This window comes from Ranitomeya imitator, chromosome 10 (assembly GCF_032444005.1).
Source record: "Ranitomeya imitator isolate aRanImi1 chromosome 10, aRanImi1.pri, whole genome shotgun sequence".
Taxonomy (NCBI): Eukaryota; Metazoa; Chordata; class Amphibia; order Anura; family Dendrobatidae; genus Ranitomeya; species Ranitomeya imitator.
Genome location: NC_091291.1, coordinates 45,475,303 through 45,496,338, shown reverse-complemented (window position 1 = coordinate 45,496,338; position 21,036 = coordinate 45,475,303). Strand labels below are relative to the sequence as shown.

Sequence of the window (21,036 nt, the reverse complement as noted above, 5' to 3'; positions counted from 1 at the left end):
TCTTGAGCTTCTTTTAGAAGGCTGAAGATGTTAAAATAATTGACCTGACCATTCTGTAGGTTGATTTTATTTGGTAGCAGCTCACTTTTGTATACATAATGTAGAAAAAAAAAAAAAATTCTAACAAAAAAATACCACTAGCACGCTACCAGAATTTTTATAATGCGTCTTCTGCTTGAAAATCTCGACTGGTACTCTGGTATCTAAAAGACGACAAGTGCATATACCCTTAGGCTTCAGGCACTTGATAGTCATGCGCACTAATACTTCTATCCGTAATTGGTAAAACGTAATTAGAGTAATTATTTTCGAATAGCGTCCTGAGGTTGCACACATAATACACATTAATATCGTGACTTCTACACAGCTGAGACATGTTATCTGTTGTTTGATAACTAGATGTGGAACCACTTGTCTCACACAGAGAAACCCAGCAGCAAATGGCTGAAGCAAGCAATTTACAGCCGCCCAGGATTATTGTCAGTCTTTGCTGTTACAGATTTAATACAGTTTGTCATAGCTTGTCTTTGAGTGTACGGGGTTGAAAGGTGAATTTAATATCCCAGTGTTCTCTCACAACCTTTATTTCCCTATAGGTTTGTCTATCATTGGTTCAAGTAGTTCTCTTTGTTCTAGTGAGATGCAATATTTTACTTACTGTCACTCAGGTTTATGTATAAGCTTTTTACTTGAGAATAGTCTTTCTGGAAACACTTAGTAGGCAATTTTTAGCATAAATTTGGATTTCGGTACACATTCTCTTTGGAGCTAAGCCTACTTAAACCATGAGATGAAAAAAACCTCATAGCACAAATAAAAATTATTTTGGCTTTTTCAATTTTTTATTTTAGTCCTACTAGAATCTTTAATCCTTGTGGTTGGATGTTCTGCAATAGTTCTTTAGAAGGGCTAAGTAGCATCACAAAGATGGCAGACCTAAGGGCTTAGGTTAGCACTATAGCTGACCCCCAATAATCATTGGGTACTTGAAAGGGTGATGATGAGGTGGCTAAGCCAATCTCCTCTCTGCTTATTCACGCAAAATGTAGAGGTTAATCTGCTATGATCACAGTTGTTACTGTTAGGGTTGGCGGAACGCACTAATATAGATTTATTAGAGAAAGTTGGTGCGTTCGCAACCCGGGATCCACCGTGCAGGAAAGCACCTGCAGCTAGATATGGTGGTACTATATAGTGGTATAAACAGACTCTGTTACCTCACAGAGTCTGTTAGCAAAGATAACGCTGTGCCCTGTTTGACTCACAGAGGCGCACAGCTACTTAGTAGAGCAGATGGTGGTCATGCAGTCAAATGCAAACATGAAACTCCTCGCCGGAGGTGCAAGCATTCTAGGGGCTTATTTCAGCTGGGTCCCTGAATACACACACACACAAAACTCCTCGCCGGAGGGGCCAGCATTCTAGGAGCTTATTTTAGCCAGGTCCCTGACTGCATACAAAACATGACCACACTGGCGCTGAGCTCATATATAAATTGACACTAGCGCATGGCTGCTGTAGCACATACAGGACCTTCCAAGACGGACCAATGGAAGGCTGCCACAGAACTTGATCAGGTACAGGGCCTTCCTGGAGGACCAATGGAAGTTGCTGCAGTACCTGAGCATGTGACCCTTGATTTCCACTGGGAGATCTTGCCCTGGGCATGCTCAGTGTGTGCAAAGCTGGACTTAGTCCCAGAAAAGCCTGCTCGCTGCAGACCAGTGCAGGGTACAATAGTAAAGCCTGGAGAGGCAGCAGTAACCCTTTGCACAGTATCAGACTGAGTGAGACGCTGGGACCGACGTCTCCGCTGAGCAGTCTCCACTGTGGCCGAAGCAGAATGGGAGACCGCAGCAGACATGGTTCGAGATTCCCCCTGTGCAGCGGCGGAACTCGACTCCTAACAGTTACTAAAGGTTGTCAACTGCATAAGAATCCTAGTACACATTGTGTGAAGCTGGTGCCATATGTAAATGGATGTCCCATGTCACCAAAGGATAAAAGTGGTATTTCCATCTAAGAATGTCTTAGATCCCTACCCACTGCCCTTAAGCACTGAAGGTGAAGGCTGTGGAGAAGAATGCAAAGACCGGAGGTAGGTAGTGGGCAGGGAAAAGGGAAACCTCGCAATTAAAAATATCCAACTAAATACTACAAGCAACAAATGAGATTAAACATTAATTAGGCTTTACATTCATGCTTTTGATATTTAAAAATCACATATTTTTTTATGAAAAAAGGCTGCTACTAACACATCATCTCACTGTGAAAACGTCTGAAATCTAAATTAATTTTTATTCTAAATCCCAATCTATTTTATGCCATATTCTAAACTATTTTATAATAAACTTAAATTAAAAATGCCCTTATAATTCCCTAACTTCACTATGTAACTGCCTTTTTTAAATTCATTATTCCAACTTCGATTTTGATGACACTTTGTTTGAGAATCCCAATGCATGCTAGGATGCTGAAACAAAACGTTATCAAGGGAAAGAGGCTGAGGTCATTGCTGCAGTCCCTGCCCCCTCCATGAAATGAAGAGTCATTAGTGATTCTTGTTTCAAGGGCTGGGCTACTCGCTGCGCAATGTGCACAATGACAGCTCGCTCTATTGCCAGCTCAGGCCAGAAATAAAAAGCTGAAAACATAGTGCACTGTCAGTGCGCAGTGTCAGGATATCGAGCATCCAGGGACCAATGACATCACTTGTGTCTTTGGCCTTTGCACGCCGGGCATTTTGACAATGTGCACAGATAGTGCGCTCTGTTGTTGGCTCATTACTGTTGATCTGAGCAGGCGAGAGAGCGTGCTTTCATTGTGCACATCACACAGTGCACATTCTGCAGAGACTAGCCCAGCACCTGTTAAGAGCATGACTGATGACGCTTCGTTTCAGGGAGGGGCAGGGTTTGTGGAAGTGATCGCAGTCTGTCCCCTGTTGATGGGGATATTGAAATTGGAATATATAGTATTTTTGTGAGCTAAAATCTAACTTTTATTTTAAATTTTGCCCCCTGATGATGCTTTATTTGAGTACCATAGCATGCACTTGGATTCTCACAGGAAAACTCATCAAAAAGAAGTTAAAAAAAGCAGTTACATAGTGTAGTTTGGGAAGAATAGGGATTTTTTAATTTAAATATATTAGAAAATTATTTAGATTATGGCACTAAATGGATGGAGATTTAGAACAAAAATTAATTTAATTTTGGACCACCCCTTTGACACCTTCATGACCACAAAGATTACTTCATGGTCAAATAGGGATTCATGACCTATGAAGTAAACCTACGTCATAGCGATTGTGCGGGCACCAGATAAGTGCCCACGCGATTGCCGCCAGGAGCTTGTCTTAAGTTAGAGCTGAGCTCCCTCCCACTGTTTAATCTTTTTTTTCCATGATCTTTACAGAAATCAGTGAGCTCAAATCTTTCCTATTGGCCTACTTAATAATACACATTATAGGACTTTGCAGTCATGTCAAAGAGAAATCATCTAGATAAAATTATATAATTGAGCCAAACTTATTTAACATCCATTTCAGTACAAAGAATGTTACTAAGCAATTGCTTAATTTAGAATTCTTCGGCATCCGAGCTACCACATAATGGAGATGTGTCTAATTGATCGTAGTTCATGATGGATAATTGTATAAACTTATTAAGAAGCAAAAGAACCTTGTAATTAAAATTCTGTTATGAGCAAATATAAAACACGGCCCATCACTTAGATGGATTTTGACAAAACCTTTGACAGCATCATTTATGTTTGTGTCCACATTGAGCACTCCCGGGAAATTATACAATATCTGATGAAGCCTACTTTTTCTTCAAGTGATTGAATCACATATTAGTAATTAAAATAAGATACTAAGGCCTATAATTTCTTTAAATTTGTTTTCATTTTTGGATTGTAGATTTCTTAATTTTTCTTACAATACATGGTTATAGGTGAGATCACCTTCTCTGAGCTGAAACTATACAGTAGTGTGGAGATGACTCAATCCTAAAGGGGAGTGTTCTTTACAAGTCAGTTACCTGCGCAGAGGTCATTGCGCAGAGAGAGAGGAAGTGAGCTGTGACCATTGCCTGGCCATGAATAATAGATTGTGTGTTTGTTATTTGTCTCTGATTTTAGAATAGAGGTGATAGCTTTTATTTTTCTCTTCCTGAGATGACACTAGCATGACTGCTGAATGATCAATGTTAGAGCTGTAAATCTCAGCGTTCGTTTTCCTTCTTTTTTGTATGGAAAGCCCCTGTTGGCATTCACCCTCAAACTCTGTAAAACAGCATTTTTTGGAACACAGCACAATTATTTTTTATCACACTCTGTTGGGTTTCTTTAGATGCATCTTAGTTAAAGTAAATTTGCTTCGTACAATACTAAAACGCTCAGTGGGAAGTACCTGAAAGCTCTGTATGGCCAATTACCGAAGTAAACAAAATCTATGCATTTATAGTTACTTTATTGCTTTTCGCGGTTAGACTTTTATGTTATATTTATATGCCTATAATTAATGTTTTTAAGACAAAAAAAGTAAGGAAAAAGGTTCCTCTAAATTGCATTACATTATTGACTTACAGAAGTTTTACACCAGTTAGATTCAAGGCTAGTGTGATCCCTGCGAAAATTATTGCTTTATAGACTCCTCCACATACAAATTAAGATAAGCCTCTCACCTTTGGTGACCGCATGCTACACCCTGCATCTCATAAACAGATTGTGCAAGTCCAGGATTACATTTTTTTTAAGTTGATTAAAGTTCTTGTGTTTGTTAGAAATATGATACATGGTACAGTGCACATTCTAAAACTAGGACTTTGAACGATTGATGTCACTCAATCTCCCATGGAGACTATTGAAGCATGCTAAAAGTTAAAAAAAAATGTTTTTAAAAATATAAAAAAAATTTAAAAATAAAAGTTTAAATCACCCCCTTTTGCCCCATTCCAAATAAAACAATATTTAGTATCACTTCAATGAAAATCGCTCAATCTATCAATATAAAAAATAATTAACCCGATCGCTAAAAGACGTAATGAGAAAAAAATCAAAACTCCAGAATTACCCTGTTTTGGTCGTCGAAATAATGGGCGATGAAAACGTCGTATCTGCACCAAAATGGTATCATTAAAAACATCAAACAATAAGCCCTCAACCAACCCAAGATCATGAAAAATGGAGACGTTACGGGTATCGGAAAATAGCACAATTTATTTTTTTTTTTTTACAAACTTTTGAATTTTTTTCACCACTTAAATAAAAAAGAACCTAGACATTTTTGGTGTCTATGAAATCAAAATGACCCAGAGAATCATAATGGCACATCAGTTTTAGCATTTAGTGAACATAGCACAAAAAGCAAAACAAAAACCAATTGTTGAATTGCAATTTTTTTTGCAATTTCACCCCACTTGGATTTTTTTCCCATTTTCCAGTACACAATATGTTAAAACCAATGATGTTATTCAAAAGTACAACTAGTCCCGCAAAAAACAAGCCCTCACCTGGCCATACTGTCCAAAAAATAAAAAAGTTATGGCTCTGGTAAGAACGGGAGCAAAAATCGAAAATGCTAAAATGAAAATACCTCCGACCGTTCATGAAGTGGTTAATATTCATTGTATAGTTGTACCAAGCCATTAATTACCATAGGTCCTGCTGAGCTGTCCACCACCATTGTATTAAATGATAATATTGTGCTTGCCTTCAACCACCAGTAGGAGAGGATATAGAGCTTAAAAAGATAGATTTTTGCTTGAGTTAATTGAGAGCAGTAAAAATCGGTTAAATTTGTTAAAGTGAGAGCTTTTATTTTTCATAATATACAGTCATGTAGATTAACCACTAGTTCTTGGCCAGTCATGCTTGGTAGTGTCATTCAAGGATAGGAGCTAATTCTTAACAAGCTAGTAAGCTCTCTTGATCCCATTTATTTCACGACAGCAGTAAGCTGCTCACTTCCCTCCTAGCTCCTGACAAGCTGCTGTTATAAATCTTGCAAAATCATCAGCCTTTCTCAAAGCAGGTGCCCTAGTAATGGCTCTCATTTTCTTGCTCTGGTTCAAATGCACTATTATCTATGAGTGTAAATATTGCGATAACATTATACACTGAAGAACAAAACCACTGACTGCTGAATGTGCTGCAGCAGAACTTGTGCTGACCTTTACAGTTCTACTAATACAACAGCTCTTCTACTTACCAAAGCTGTCAGTCGAGTAGGAGTATCAGCCCTGCCACAAATCTGAATGTAAAGAGACTGGAGAGTTGTGAGTTGTTTAAGAGACATCATGAGAATAACCCATTAATTAAGATATGTTATTCAGCTAATTTACCTTCATTCACCCAATTAATTTACACCAGCATGAATAAAAAGATAATATAAATACCAATAGCCCTGGAATTTGAATGCCAAGAGCTATCAACTTATATGGAGTCGTCCTATTGGAAAAGAAAAGCAGGAAGAAGGGTCTCTTGTGACAGCATTATGGTGGCTAGACACTTAAAGGGATTGTCCTGTGCAAATAAATAAGTCTGCCATCGCTCTGTGTGACTGCAGACTCTGTGAGCTGCGGGGATTCGCCGCTTGCTGACCCGGGACCGGAGGGTATGTATGAGTTATGTGTTACCTCGCTCCAGACACTTGCATTGAGCCGAGGCATATAAGTGTATGAATAGCGAGGCCATGCCCACTCACCGGGGGTGTGGATAACTCATACATACCTTCCGATCACAGGTCCGAAATTGGTGAATCCCTACAGCACACAGTGCATGTAGAGTTATGAATCCCCCTGATTCATAAGTCTGCAGTTGCTCAGAGTGACTGCAGACTTATTGGTCTGGACAGGACAACCCATTTAAGGCATGCTTAGTCCAATCAAGCCACCGATTTCTGGCTCTCTGATAATGAACCTTGCCCAGTAAGTGTAATGCAGCCCTCTGAATGTGCTCTGAACTGGAAGAAGGACAAACAAATGCTGCGTGGTCAGATTCAGAAATAGGCCACACCGTACAGGAGTGCTTTGGTCAATCTCGACCACATCTTGATAGGACCCGGGTGCTTCTTGTGCTGTGACCTGCATCAAAGAAGGAAAAAAAAAAGCTTGAAATGTGAGTGTCATGATAGCTCCCGCATAGTGAATGAAAGAATGGCGACTTTTGGAGTTGGCATTATGCACACTCTTAAACAGATGGGACTGTTTGCCCCCAGAGTATGACTTGAGCAAAGACTGAGGTGCATAGGAGTCCTTGATTTGCGCAGAATACTTACATACATAATTTTTTATTTTTTGTTTTTCTGTTTACTACCCCTGCTACAAGTTGATATTTGAAATGTTGTTCCTCCTGCTATTAAAAAAAAATATTGGTATTATTTGAGATATCGTAGTTATTCCTAAGCTACAATAAAATATCATATTTCTGCTTCAAAACTCATATTCATTGATGAAAATCAACCTTGTGGATATCACAACGATAGGCATATTTCACATAAAGAAACATCAGTACTATTTTACATTCCATTAATGACTCGATTGTTTCAGTCCTTAATGACCAAACTGGAAAATGAAGTTACAGGCTGATCCAACTTCAGTGGAAATGCTTCAAGACAAGAAAATGATGCTCAGTAGTGTGTGGTTTCCACATGCCTGTATAAACTCCCTACAATGCCTGGGCATGCTGATGAGCCGGTGGATGGTCTCCTGAGAGATCACCTCCCAGACCTGGACTAAAGCATCCGCCAACTCCTGGACAGTCTGTGTTGCAATGTGACGTTGGTGAATGGTGCGAGACATGATGTCTCAGATGTGTTCAATCGTATTCAAGTCTGGGGAATGGGCGGCTCAGTCCATAGATTCAATGCCTTCATCTTGCAGGAACTGCTGACACACTCCAGCCACATGAGGTCTGGCATTGTCCTGCATTAGGAGGAACCCAGGGCCAACAGCACCAGCATATGGTCTCACAAGGGGTCTGAGGATCTCATCTCGGTACCTAATGGCAGTCAGGCTACCTCTGGCGAGAACATGGAGGGCTATGCGGCCCTCCAAAGAAATGCCACCCCACACCTTTACTGACCCACTGCCAAACCGGTCATGCTGATGGATGTTGCAGGCAGCAGATCACTCTCCACAGGGTCTCCAGACTCTGTCACGTCTGTCATATGTGCTCAGTGTGAACCTGCTTTCATCTGTGAAGAGCATAGGGCACCAGTGGAGAATTTTCCAATCCTGGTGCTCTGTGGCAAATGCCAAGCTTCCTGCACGGTGTTGAGCTAAGAGCACAACCCCCATCTGTGGACATAGGGCACTCAGGCCTTCCTCATGGAGTTGGTTTCTAACCATTTGTGCAGACACATGCACATTTTTGGCCTGCTGGAGTTCATTTTGCAGGGCTCTGGCAGTGCTCCTCCTCTTCCTCCTTGAAAAAAAGGCTGAGGTAGTGGTCCTGCTGCTGGGTTGTTGCCCTCCTACGGCCCCCTCCTTTTTTGAACAGTGTGTATATATAAATCTACTATATAATTGTCTAAGGGTCACTTCCGTCTTTCTGTCTGTCCTTCTGTCTTTCTGTCACGGATATTCATTGGCCTCTGTCTGCCTTGGAATCCAAGTCGCTGATTGGTCGTGGCAAAACGCCCACCACCATTGCCATGACCAATCAGCGACGGGCACAGTTCGGCGGCAATATGGCCGCTCCTTCCTCCCCGCAGTCAGTGCCCGCTCCATACTCCCCTCCAGTCAGCGCTCACACAAGGTTAATGGCAGCGCTAATGGAGCGCGTTATGCCATGGTTTAACACACTCCCTTAACGCTGCTATTAACCCTGTGTGACCAACTTTTTACTATTGATGCCGCCTATACTACATGGGCTGTGCAATATACTACGTGGGCTGCGTAATATACAACGTGGGCTGCGCAATATACAACGTGGGCTGCGCAATATACTACATTGGCAGCGCAATATACCACATGGGCAGTGCAATATACTATGTGGGCTGCGCAATATACTACGTGGGCTGCGCTATATACTACGTGGGCTGCAGAATATACTAAGTGAGCTGCGCAATGTACTATGTGGGCTGCGCAATGTACTGTGTGGGCTGCGCAATATACTACGTGGGCTGCGCAATATACTACGTGGGCTGCACAATGTACTACGTGGGCTGCGCAATATACTACGTGGGCTGCACAATATACTTTGTGGGCTGTGCAATATACTACGTGACTGGGCAATATACTACGTGGGCTGCGCAATGTACTACGTGGGCTGCGCAATATACTACATGGGCTGCGCAATATACTACGTGGGCTTCACAATGTACTATGTGGGCTGTGCAATATACTACATGGGCTGCACAATGTACTACGTGGGCTGCACAATATACTATGTGGGCTGCGCAATATACTACGTGGCCGGGCAATATACTATGTGGGCTGCATAATGTACTACCTGAGCTGCGCAATGTACTACGTGGGCTGCGCAATATACTACGTGGGCTGCGCAATGTACTACATGGGCTGCGCAATGTACTATGTGGGCTGTGCAATGTACTATGTTGGCTGCGCACAGTACTACATGTGCTGCACAATGTACTATGTGGGCTGCGCAATCTACTGCGTGGGCTGTGCAATGTACTGCGTGGGCCGCGCAGTACTACATGGGCTGCACAATGTACTACGTGGGCTGCGCAATCTACTGCGTGGGCTGCGCAATGTACTGCATGGGCTGCGCAATGTACTGCGTGGGCTGCGCAATGTACTGCATGGGCTGCCCAACTGCATGGGCTGCATGGGCTGCGCAATGTACTGCGTGGGCTGCGCAATGTACTGCGTGGGCTGAGCAATGTACTGAGTGGGCTGCGCAATGTACTGCGTGGGCTGCACAATGTACTGCATGGGCTGCGCAATGTACTGTGTGGGCTGGGCAATGTACTGAGTGGGCTGCGCAATGTACTGAGTGGACTGCGCAATGTACTGCGTGGGCTGCGCAATGTACTGAGTGGGCTGCACAATGTACTGCGTGGGCTGTGCAATGTACTACGTGGCTGTGCAATATATTACGTGGGCATTGCTATACACTACGCATACGTATTCTAGAACACCCGATGCGTTAGAATCGGGCTACCATCTAGTATACATATATATATATATATATATATATATATATATATATATATATACAGCTCTGGCAAAAATTAAGAGACCACTGCTAAATTTTCAGCTTGTCTGATTTTTCTCTTTATTGGTATATTTTAGAGTAAAACGTAAATTGTTCTTTTATTTTATAAACGTCTGACAACATGTCTCCGAATTTCCAAGCAATAATGTTTGTATTTTTTTCAAAGAAAAATGGTCAAAATAAAAAAAAACAGAGCTTTCAGACCTGAAATAATGCAAAGAAAACAATTTCATAATCATTGGGAAACAACAATACTAATGTTTTAACTCAGGAAGAGTTCAGAAATCAATATTGCTTCCTAAGTGGACAGTTTGAGTTCCCAGAAGTTTTATTTACTTGGAGCTATATTCTGTTGTTTAAGTTTTCCCTTTATGTTTTTTTGAGCAGTATATATATATATATATATATATATATATATATATATATATATATATATATACAGTGGGGCAAAAAAGTATTTAGTCAGTCAGCAATAGTGCAAGTTCCACCACTTAAAAAGATGAGAGGCGTCTGTAATTTAAAAATCACATTGTCTGTTTTTTTTATCATTTTTTTGCATTTTATGGTGGAAAATAAGTATTTGGTCAGAAACAAACAATCAAGATTTCTGGCTCTCACAGACCTGTAACTTCTTCTTTAAGAGTCTCCTCTTTCCTCCACTCATTACCTGTAGTAATGGCACCTGTTTAAACTTGTTATCAGTATAAAAAGACACCTGTGCACACCCTCAAACAGTCTGACTCCAAACTCCACTATGGTGAAGACCAAAGAGCTGTCAAAGGACACCAGAAACAAAATTGTAGCCCTGCACCAGGCTGGGAAGACTGAATCTGCAATAGCCAACCAGCTTGGAGTGAAGAAATCAACAGTGGGAGCAATAATTAGAAAATGGAAGACATACTAGACCACTGATAATCTCCCTTGATCTGGGGCTCCACGCAAAATCCCACCCCGTGGGGTCAGAATGATCACAAGAACGGTGAGCAAAAATCCCAGAACCACGCGGGGGGACCTAGTGAATGAACTGCAGAGAGCTGGGACCAATGTAACAAGGCCTACCATAAGTAACACACTACGCCACCATGGACTCAGATCCTGCAGTGCCAGACGTGTCCCACTGCTTAAGCCAGTACATGTCCGGGCCCGTCTGAAGTTTGCTAGAGAGCATTTGGATGATCCAGAGGAGTTTTGGGAGAATGTCCTATGGTCTGATGAAACCAAACTGGAACTGTTTGGTAGAAACACAACTTGTCGTGTTTGGAGGAAAAAGAATACTGAGTTGCATCCATCAAACACCATACCTACTGTAAAGCATGGTGGTGGAAACATCATGCTTTGGGGCTGTTTCTCTGCAAAGGGGCCAGGACGACTGATCCGGGTACATGAAAGAATGAATGGGGCCATGTATCGTGAGATTTTGAGTGCAAACCTCCTTCCATCAGCAAGGGCATTGAAGATGAAACGTGGCTGGGTCTTTCAACATGACAATGATCCAAAGCACACCGCCAGGGCAACGAAGGAGTGGCTTCGTAAGAAGCATTTCAAGGTCCTGGAGTGGCCTAGCCAGTCTCCAGATCTCAACCCTATAGAAAACCATTGGAGGGAGTTGAAAGTCCGTGTTGCCAAGCGAAAAGCCAAAAACATCACTGCTCTAGAGGAGATCTGCATGGAGGAATGGGCCAACATACCAACAACAGTGTGTGGCAACCTTGTGAAGACTTACAGAAAACGTTTGACCTCTGTCATTGCCAACAAAGGATATATTACAAAGTATTGAGATGAAATTTTATTTCTGACCAAATACTTATTTTCCACCATAATATGCAAATAAAATGTTAAAAAAACAGACAATGTGATTTTCTGGATTTTTTTTCTCAGTTTGTCTCCCATAGTTGAGGTCTACCTATGATGTAAATTACAGACGCCTCTCATCTTTTTAAGTGGTGGAACTTGCACTATTGTTGACTGACTAAATACTTTGTTGCCCCACTGTATATATATACAGTATATATATATATATATATATATATACACACAGCGTGGGCCATTTATATGGATACACATAAATAAAATGGGAATGGTTGGTGATATCAACTTCCTGTTTGTGGCACAATAGTATATGGGGGAGGGAAAACATTTCAGGATGGGTGGTGACCATGGATGCCATTTTGAAGTTGGCAATTTTGGATCCAACTTTGTTATTTCCAAAGGGAAGAGGGTCATGTGATGCATCAAACTTATTGAGAATTTCACAAGAAAAACAATGGTGTGCTTGGTTTTAACGTAACTTTATTCTTTCTTGAGCTATTTCCAAGTTTATGACCTCTTTTAAAATGTGTTCAAAGTGCTGCCCATTGTGTTGGATTATCAATGCAAGCCTCTTGTCCCACTCTTGACACACTGATAGCAACACCACAGAAGAAATGCTAGCACAGGCTTCCAGTATCCATTGTTTCATATGCTGCACATCTTGTATCTTCACAGCATAGACCATTAGCTTCAGATGACCCCAAAGATAACAATGTAGGGGGGTCAGATTGGGAGACCTTGGTGGCCATTCAACTGGCCAACGATGACCTATCCACTTTCCAGGAAACTGTTCATGTAGGAGTGCTTGGACCTGACACTCAAGATGGTGCACTACCACTTTATGGGTATCAGATCCGAGCATTCCTACATGAACCTGGAAACTGGATTGGTCATAATGGGCCAGTTGAATGGCCACCAAGGTCTCCCGATCTGACCCCCTAAGAGTTTTATCTTTGGAGTCATCTGAAGTCAATTGTCTATGCTGTGAAGATATGAGATGTGCAGCATTTGAAACAATGGATTTTAGAAGCCTGTGCTAGCATTTCTTCTGTGGTGTTGCTATCAGTGTGACAAGAGTGGGAGAAGAGAGTTAGGGTACCGTCACACAGTGGCACTTTGATCGCTAGGACGGCACGATCCGTGATGTTCCAGCGATATCGTTACGATCTCGCTGTGTCTGACACGCTACTGCGATCAGGGACCCCGCTGAGAATCGTACGTCGTAGCAGATCGTCTGAAACTTTATTTGGTCGCTGGATCTCCCGCAGACATCACTGAATCGGCGTGTGTGACGCCGATTCAGCGATGTCTTCACTGGTAACCAGGGTAAACATCGGGTTACTAAGCGCAGGGCCGCGCTTTGTAACCCGATGTTTACCCTGGTTACCAGTAGTGTTGAGCATTCCGATACCGCAAGTATCGGGTATCGGCCGATACTTGCGGTATCGGAATTCCGATACCGAGATCCGATATTTTTGTGATATCGGGTATCGGTATCGGAAGTGTAAAATAAAGAATTAAAATAAAAAATATTGTTATATTCACCTCTCCGGCGGCCCCTGGACATCAGCGGGAGGATCCGGCGTCCGGCACGGCTTCTTTCTTCAAAATGCGCGCCTTTAGGACCTGTGGTATGACGTCCCGGCTTCTGATTGGTCGCGTGCCGCCCATGTGACCGCCACGCGACCAATCAGAAGCCGCGACGTCATTCCTCAGCTAAAGTCCTAGAATGAGCGCCTTTTAGGACCTGAGGAATGACGTCGCGGCTTCTGATTGGTCGCGTGGCGGTCACATGGGCGGCACGCGACCAATCAGAAGCCGGGACGTCATTCCACAGGTCCTGAAGGCGCGCATTTTGAAGAAAGAAGCCGTGCCGGACGCCGGATCCTCCCGCTGATGTCCAGGGGCCGCCGGAGAGGTGAATATAACAATATTTTTTATTTTAATTCTTTATTTTACACTTTAATATGGATCCCAGGGCCTGAAGGAGAGTTTCCTCTCCTTCAGACCCTGGGATCCATGAGGATACATTCCGATACTTGATGTCCCATTGACTTGTATTGGTATCGGATATCGGTATCGGCGATATCCGATATTTTTCGGGTATCGGCCGATACTATCTGATACCGATACTTTCAAGTATCGGACGGTATCGCTCAACACTAGTTACCAGCGTAAACGTTAAAAAAAACAAACACTACATACTTACCTTCAGCTGTCTGTCCCCAGCGCTGTGCTTCTCTGCACTCCTCCTGCATCCTGTGTCAGCGCCAGCCAGCCGGAAAGCAGAGCGGTGACGTCACCGCTCTGCTTTCCGGCTGACCGGCGCTGACAGTGCAGGAAAGCACAGTGCCGGAGGACAGACACGGAATGTAAGTATGTAATGTTTGTTTTTTTTACGTTTACGCTGGTAACCAGGGTAAACATCGGGTTACTAAGCGCGGCCCTGCGCTTAGTAACCCGATGTTTACCCTGGTTATCGGGGACCTCGGGATCGTTGGTCGCTGGAGAGCTGTCTGTGTGACAGCTCTCCAGCGACCAAACAGCGATGCTGCAGCGATACAACATCGTTGTCGTATTGCTGCAGTGTCGTTTCATTGTGACGGTACCCTTACATTGACAATCCAACACAATGGGCAGCACTTTGAACACATTTTATAAGTAGTCATAAACAAGCAGACCATTGTTTTTCTTGTGAATTTCTCAATAAGTTTGATGTGTCACATGACCCTCTTCCCATTGGAAAAAATAAAGTTAGATCCAGTATGGTCGACTTCAAAATGGCCGCCATGGTCACCACCCATCTTGAAAAGTTTTCCCCCTCCCATATACTAATGTACCACATACAGAAAGTTGATATCACCAACCATTCCCATTTTATTTAGGTGTATCCACATAAATGGCCCATCCTGTATATACATATACATATATATATTAGGTAAAATGCAAGTTTAATTCTTTTTTTTGTATGCAAATTATTTAAAAGAGGAAGAGGACTTGAACTCTATAGTGCCACCTGCTGGACGGACGTGGGGATCCTGCAAGTCACTATCGACCCTTTAACAAGACTTGCAATATGACCTTTTTTTGACAATTTTGATGTAAGATTGTCTTAGGTATATTGTCCTGCAATGGTAAAGGTGGTGTGGTTAGTCTGTTTATTATTTGCAATTTATTTTTAATTTTTCTTTACTTTTTTTGCATATATTGTGTTACATAAAATGTCCCTCAAGACAAATGTCCTCTGGGGAAAGATTAACACATTAATTTTTTTTTCCATATGAGCCCCAGTTACAAGGGAAAACAGATCCTGACATGGGTCTGCTCAGACCAAACAGCTCTGAGCGTACCAGCAGTCATATTTCCAGGGTCCAATATAGGCAATATGTATGTAAATGTGACATATTCATATATACAGTGACCTATATAAATAACAAAAAGCGTTGGTAGTAAATTTACTCACATGAAAAGAAAGCTGCCTGTTAAAAAAAAAAAATTATAAAAACAGCAAACAAACAAGATTTAATAAAACGTCTTGGGCAAGAATTTATCTGATGGTTTTCCATCCCTGTTAAACAAACCCAAGTCTTTCATCACAGCCCATTCAAGCTTAATTTGAACAATTGAAGTGTTTTTCAGAGTCTGATTAATTATTAGATTCTCAGAAGATTCCGCAGCAGCATCCACTAAGCTGTTATCTGCAGATTTCACGATTACCAGATGATAATTTGTCCATTGCAAAATTTTCTCACTGGAATGGAAAAACAAGCAAGCACCGTGTGTGCACCAATTTTATATTTGCAGTTTGCTAGGCAATTTTAATGGGCAAAAGTAATTTCTGCAGTTACAATATTATAATACATTTATTGTATAATAAAAATAGTGATTTGTTTTTACATGTTAACTAGATGACTGAAAAGATTTTCTTCATTATTAAATGAAAAGGAATATGATTCCTCTATTTGCTCCAAATATATGGTTCCTGCACAGTAATGTTATTGATGACTGTCGCATTAAAGAATTATCATCAAGTATTACCACACCATACTTTTCCCTCATAACCACACCATACTTTTTCTCTAAATTTAAAGACATTGACTAGATGAAAAATAGGAGGAATAAAACAAAGGAACAAACTAGTTGTAAAAAAAAGTTTATTCGTGTCAAAAATGCAAACACTGCTAAGATTGGATGTTTCAAAAGGTAGCCAATGGATTTATAAGGCAAGGCACTCTTTTGAACATAGGCAAAAAAATGAAAGAAAAAAAAAAAAAAAAGAGTCTAGCGGCTTTAGATCAACGTATGATTTTGGGATGTGCGGTTCATGCTCTTTTTTTCCTTTTTGCAAAGCATGTTCTAGTCTTCTTCTTGGACCAGCACTCCTCCCATTTGGCACAGGTGATTTTAATTAGCAGGAGACTGCAAAGTAAGGGGTCTAGCCCATTTTGGCTCTCACTGAAGAGCTGGAAGGTGAGTTTCAATGCTCCTTTCATTTTGGTGTTGGTGCTGTGTGGCGGCCATTGTTGCTGTGGCTTTGTGTTGGTTTGGCGGCGCGGTCTGGAGTCTTGGGGGCTCAGTCTCGCAGCATGGGTGCTGTGGGGCAACAGGCCGTCCGCCCTGCTGGTGCATGGCCGCTGTGGCGGTGGTCGCCGCATGGCTCCGCTTTGTTAGGGCGGTAGGACCCACTACGAGGTTTGCAGTGAAGTGGCAGTGGGCTTCATACAGTCTGATCAGAATGTTAAACTGAAAACCTCATGTTCAGTATATAAATTTTTGCCTAGCGGCTTTAGATTAACGTATGATTTTGGGATGTGCGGTTCATGCTCTTTTTTTCCTTTTTGCAAAAAAATGAAAATAAGAGGAACTGTCACTATGTTATGGTCTTCGGTAAAGGAGAGGGGACTCAAGCTGTCCCTGGAACTGAGACGCTAACTATCTCTGTCCTGGGGGTACTCTTGAAGGTAGAGAGGCTCAGGTCTCCGACCTTTCTATGCTCCTGTTAAACCCTAATTTCTCCCCTCCCACACTTAATGAGGCACGGGACTGAAATGTAAGGTAAACAAGGCACAAACACAAAACAGGGATGACAGAAGACCACTATCATACAAAAGAACTAATCAGGAATAGGATAGGGACAAAAAGGAATAAACTAAATTGGAATAGAGACCTGGAAATAAACACAAACGTGTGACAGCAAACTACAGATCACTACTACAACAACTCCACTCCAACCACTTAGCTTTAGTTCTCAGCACAGGTAGACAAATCTTTCACCGGCAGGGACTAACCGCCCAGAGCCAGTATATGTAGAGAAAGTAAATGATAATCAGTTGCAGCTGAGAACCAGGCTGTATGGTCTCAGCCAGCATGGAAAGAGTCATTAACCCTCTCAGCACCGAATGAAACTAAATACATTTAAAATAGGACATGGGTCATACCATCTCTAAAGAAGACCTGTAATTCATTCCTTTTACTTTTTTCATATTGACTAGGTTGTGACCCCATAGTTTCCGAAACACTGTGCAGTGTAGCTGTGTTCTGTGCTTTCACTTCTGTGTGAGTTATAGAAACAGAGTACGGTAGCTAAGGCTACGTTCACATTTGCGTTGTGCGGCGCAGCATTGGCGATGCAACGCAGAACGCATGCAAAACGCATGCTCAAGGCATGTGTTCATTTTTTGCATGATTTTTGGCGCAGAAAAAACTGCATAATGCAGCGTCCTCTGCGCCCTGACAGTTGCGCCAAAATGACGCATGCGTCACAAAACGCAAGACAACGCATGTCCATGTGCCCCCCATGTTAAATATAGGGGCGCATGACGCACGCGTCGCCGCGGCTGCCCCCGACGCTGCGCCGCACAACGCTAATGTGAACGTAGCCTTAGACAGCTCATTTATTAGTGCTTCCATAAGCACAACCACTCAAGAGACAGATACATTTGCAATTAATACGTGCTATATTTTTCTTTTAAGTGTACTCTTCTCTAACTACATTTGATGCCATTTGGCCTACCTCTATGTAGGAAAAAAAAGAAATCCGTTTTTCTAGTGCCATCGATGTTCTATTTTCTAAAAACTAAGTTTTTAGAAAAGTTTTTGGAGCATAAACTCTCCAAATCCTCTTTGAAAACGCTAAACACCTCAAAAACTTGGAGTTTCTTTCCAGTTTCTGCTAAAAAAAAACTCAGCAAAAAGAGTGTGTACATACCCTTACTTGAATATATAAATACTCAGAATAATAGCAATACAAGATGTCCCTAAAATCTAGACACCTAGGACACTTAGACAAAAATACATATTTTCAAGAAATGAGATTTAGTAACAATATTTTACTCAATTGAAATATGAAATAACTTCTTCAATATGATTTTCATCAATTGCTATGCAAACATTGATGCATTTTGTAAAATTCTATTAAAGTTAATTTAATTAAATTAAATTAATTAAAATGACTAGTTAATGAGAATTTCTATGTGTTTGGATTTTAGGGACACCCTGTTTAATACATAATAGTGTCATGAATGGAGTTATAGTTATCAAAGACTGGTGGCATTAGATCACTCCCAGAGAACAGCTAATTGAAGAAGGTTGTCTGAGAAAGAGTATACATGGAGTGCCTATACCCATTAATTTATAGGTAGCTAACAGTTCTTGGAATGGCAAACGTTGACTGGGTACATCCTAAGTACGAAAAAGGTGCTAGTCAATGCAAATTCAAGATATAGGCAGACAGGACCGATATATATATCAAATATATCACATGAAAATGGAAATACAAAATCTTCCAGGCCATATCTGAAAATTCTGAGGTTGATACAACTCATGGATATATCCATGATCTGGGAACATATTAGCATCTGTGGGTAAAATTACAACAGTTTTCGTAGCTGGCATCCCTCAGGAGCACAATACCTCCCTGAATTATGGATATATCATGTTCATGTGTAAAATGTTTAGAATGCTTGAAGGACGTTTAGTACTATGACGACCATATTGTTTCTCTAGGAGGCTCCTGGGGAAATTAGGTCAGACAGCAGAAATATGGTCTAAAGCTGTTCTAGAATCAAATCATCTTACCTCAGCTAAGTTAGTGGTGAGGGGTCTTGTGAGCCTCTTTATAAAATGTCATCCAAAGCATATTATTGTCAGACCCCAGGAGAAGTAATGAATATTGCAGCTCTGTCCATATTTCCTATGGTGTTCTCCTCCTCCAGAATCTTTTATGGATCTAATTCGTAAGACATATCTGTAGGTTCTCCCATTTATTTTATACTGTTTTTTCCTGTTTGCGTGTGTTAGGGGTCGAGTTCCCGCTTCTGCACAGGGGGAATCTTGGGCCATTTCTGCTGCGGTCTCCCATTCTTCTCCTGCTGCAGTGGAACCTGCTCAGCGGAGACATCGGTCCCAGCGTCTTGCTCAGTCCCACTCTGTACAAAGAGTTACTGCTGCCTTTCCGGCTTCTACCATTGAAGTCAGTGCTGGGCAGCGGCGAGCGGACGCTTCTGGGACTAAGTCCTGCTTTTCTCGTTCTGAGCATGCCCTGAGTAAGATCTCCCAGTGGAGATCGAGGGTCACATGGTCAGATACTGCAGCTATGTTCATTGGTCCTTTCAGGAAGGTCCTTTAAGTGCTAGGACTAAGTCTTGCTTTGCACACACTGAGCATGCCCAGGGCAAGATCTCTCAGTGGAGATTTAGAGTCACATGTTCAGGTATGGCAGTCTCTCATTGGTCCTTCTAGGAAGGTCTTTTACTTGCTGCAGCTATATAAGGCTCGGATGGCCGCATGGCCATGCGCTAGTGTACATTTGTATATGTATGTTTGTTGTGAGTGCAAGTCGTTCATTAAATACCCCTACCCTATTGTATGACTGTTCGCGTAAGGTGTATGGCTGCTACCTAGCGCCCGACTAATCACTTAACGTGTTACACATGAATCAGCGTCTATTGCTGTGACCGCCAGTGCGGCGCCACGCACCATTAGTGCGCTTCCTAACCCATGTCCGGGTACTAGTGGTGTCTGCCAGCACGGCACAGTTCGCACTTCGGTGCTCTTACTATACCTAACACACCCAGTTGCGGTGTGGTGCGCAAGTAGTCTGTACGGACTTCAACCCTGAGTCTTGGGATTGAGTTCGCTGACTCCTTGCTTGCACTCATTTGTGTGGTATTGCGGACCTGTGGCTTTACAGGGCTCGCTTCCACCGCCATATAGCGCTGCTATTTACTAGCAGCAGGTTTTCACCTGCACGGTGGACCCCGGACTGCGAACGCACCAATAGTATTTTATCTTTTACTTGGTGCATTCCGCCAGTCCTAACAGCATGTCTTTTTATTATTCCATCTTTTGAAACCTTTTTATTTTTATTAAGCATTGTATCTCGTTTTGTATATTAAATCGAAAAATGAATAAGCTTTTTCCTTGCTGGTCTAAATGTCCTTGCAAAGCTAGATTGGATTACCCTGTGTATGCCAAAGTGTAAGAAACTTATCTATTAAGTGTGTAGGAAATCTAGGTGGCTTGTGTGCTAGTTTGTGACTCACAGGGGTCTCACTGGCCTATCAAAATGGCGAGGGGTGGCAGTGAAAAAGTGAGGTGTGGATGTGATTATTGTCTGTGGGTTGCATTTAACTCAGTGCCAGTCCATTGTGATAGATCTGCGGACAAGTGAGTGGGAAGCGGAGTCTACCTTTACGGTCTCATCAGATACACATGTGTTGCGAGCGAGTTGTATTCTTGACAACAGCAGGAGTATTGATCTTTGACAAATAGTAAAGTGTATAGTGGCTTTAGTAGTATAGTATAGTAGCTAATTTGCTAATTTTCAGCATCCCAGTTTATAAGCATTATTTTTTTATTTTTGGAATTTGTTTTGTCTTATATCATTATATGCCACAGCAGAGCTTATTCCAATAACAATATACAGCAGAATAAGCAAAGTGCCAAAAAAAGTGCTCCAGATTATAAAGATTTGCCATGCTATGATGATACTAATTAGAAAAAAAACATAAATTAGGTAAAATTGTAAATAAAAAACAT

At 41.8% G+C, this 21,036-nt stretch overlaps 1 protein-coding gene across 1 annotated transcript in view; it reads left to right on the top strand.

Annotated features, from left to right (window-relative positions):
* GRIN2D (glutamate ionotropic receptor NMDA type subunit 2D) overlaps window positions 1–21,036 on the top strand; it is a 593,213-nt gene that overhangs the window by 448,788 nt on the left and 123,389 nt on the right. The gene's annotated exons all lie outside the window — the stretch shown is intronic.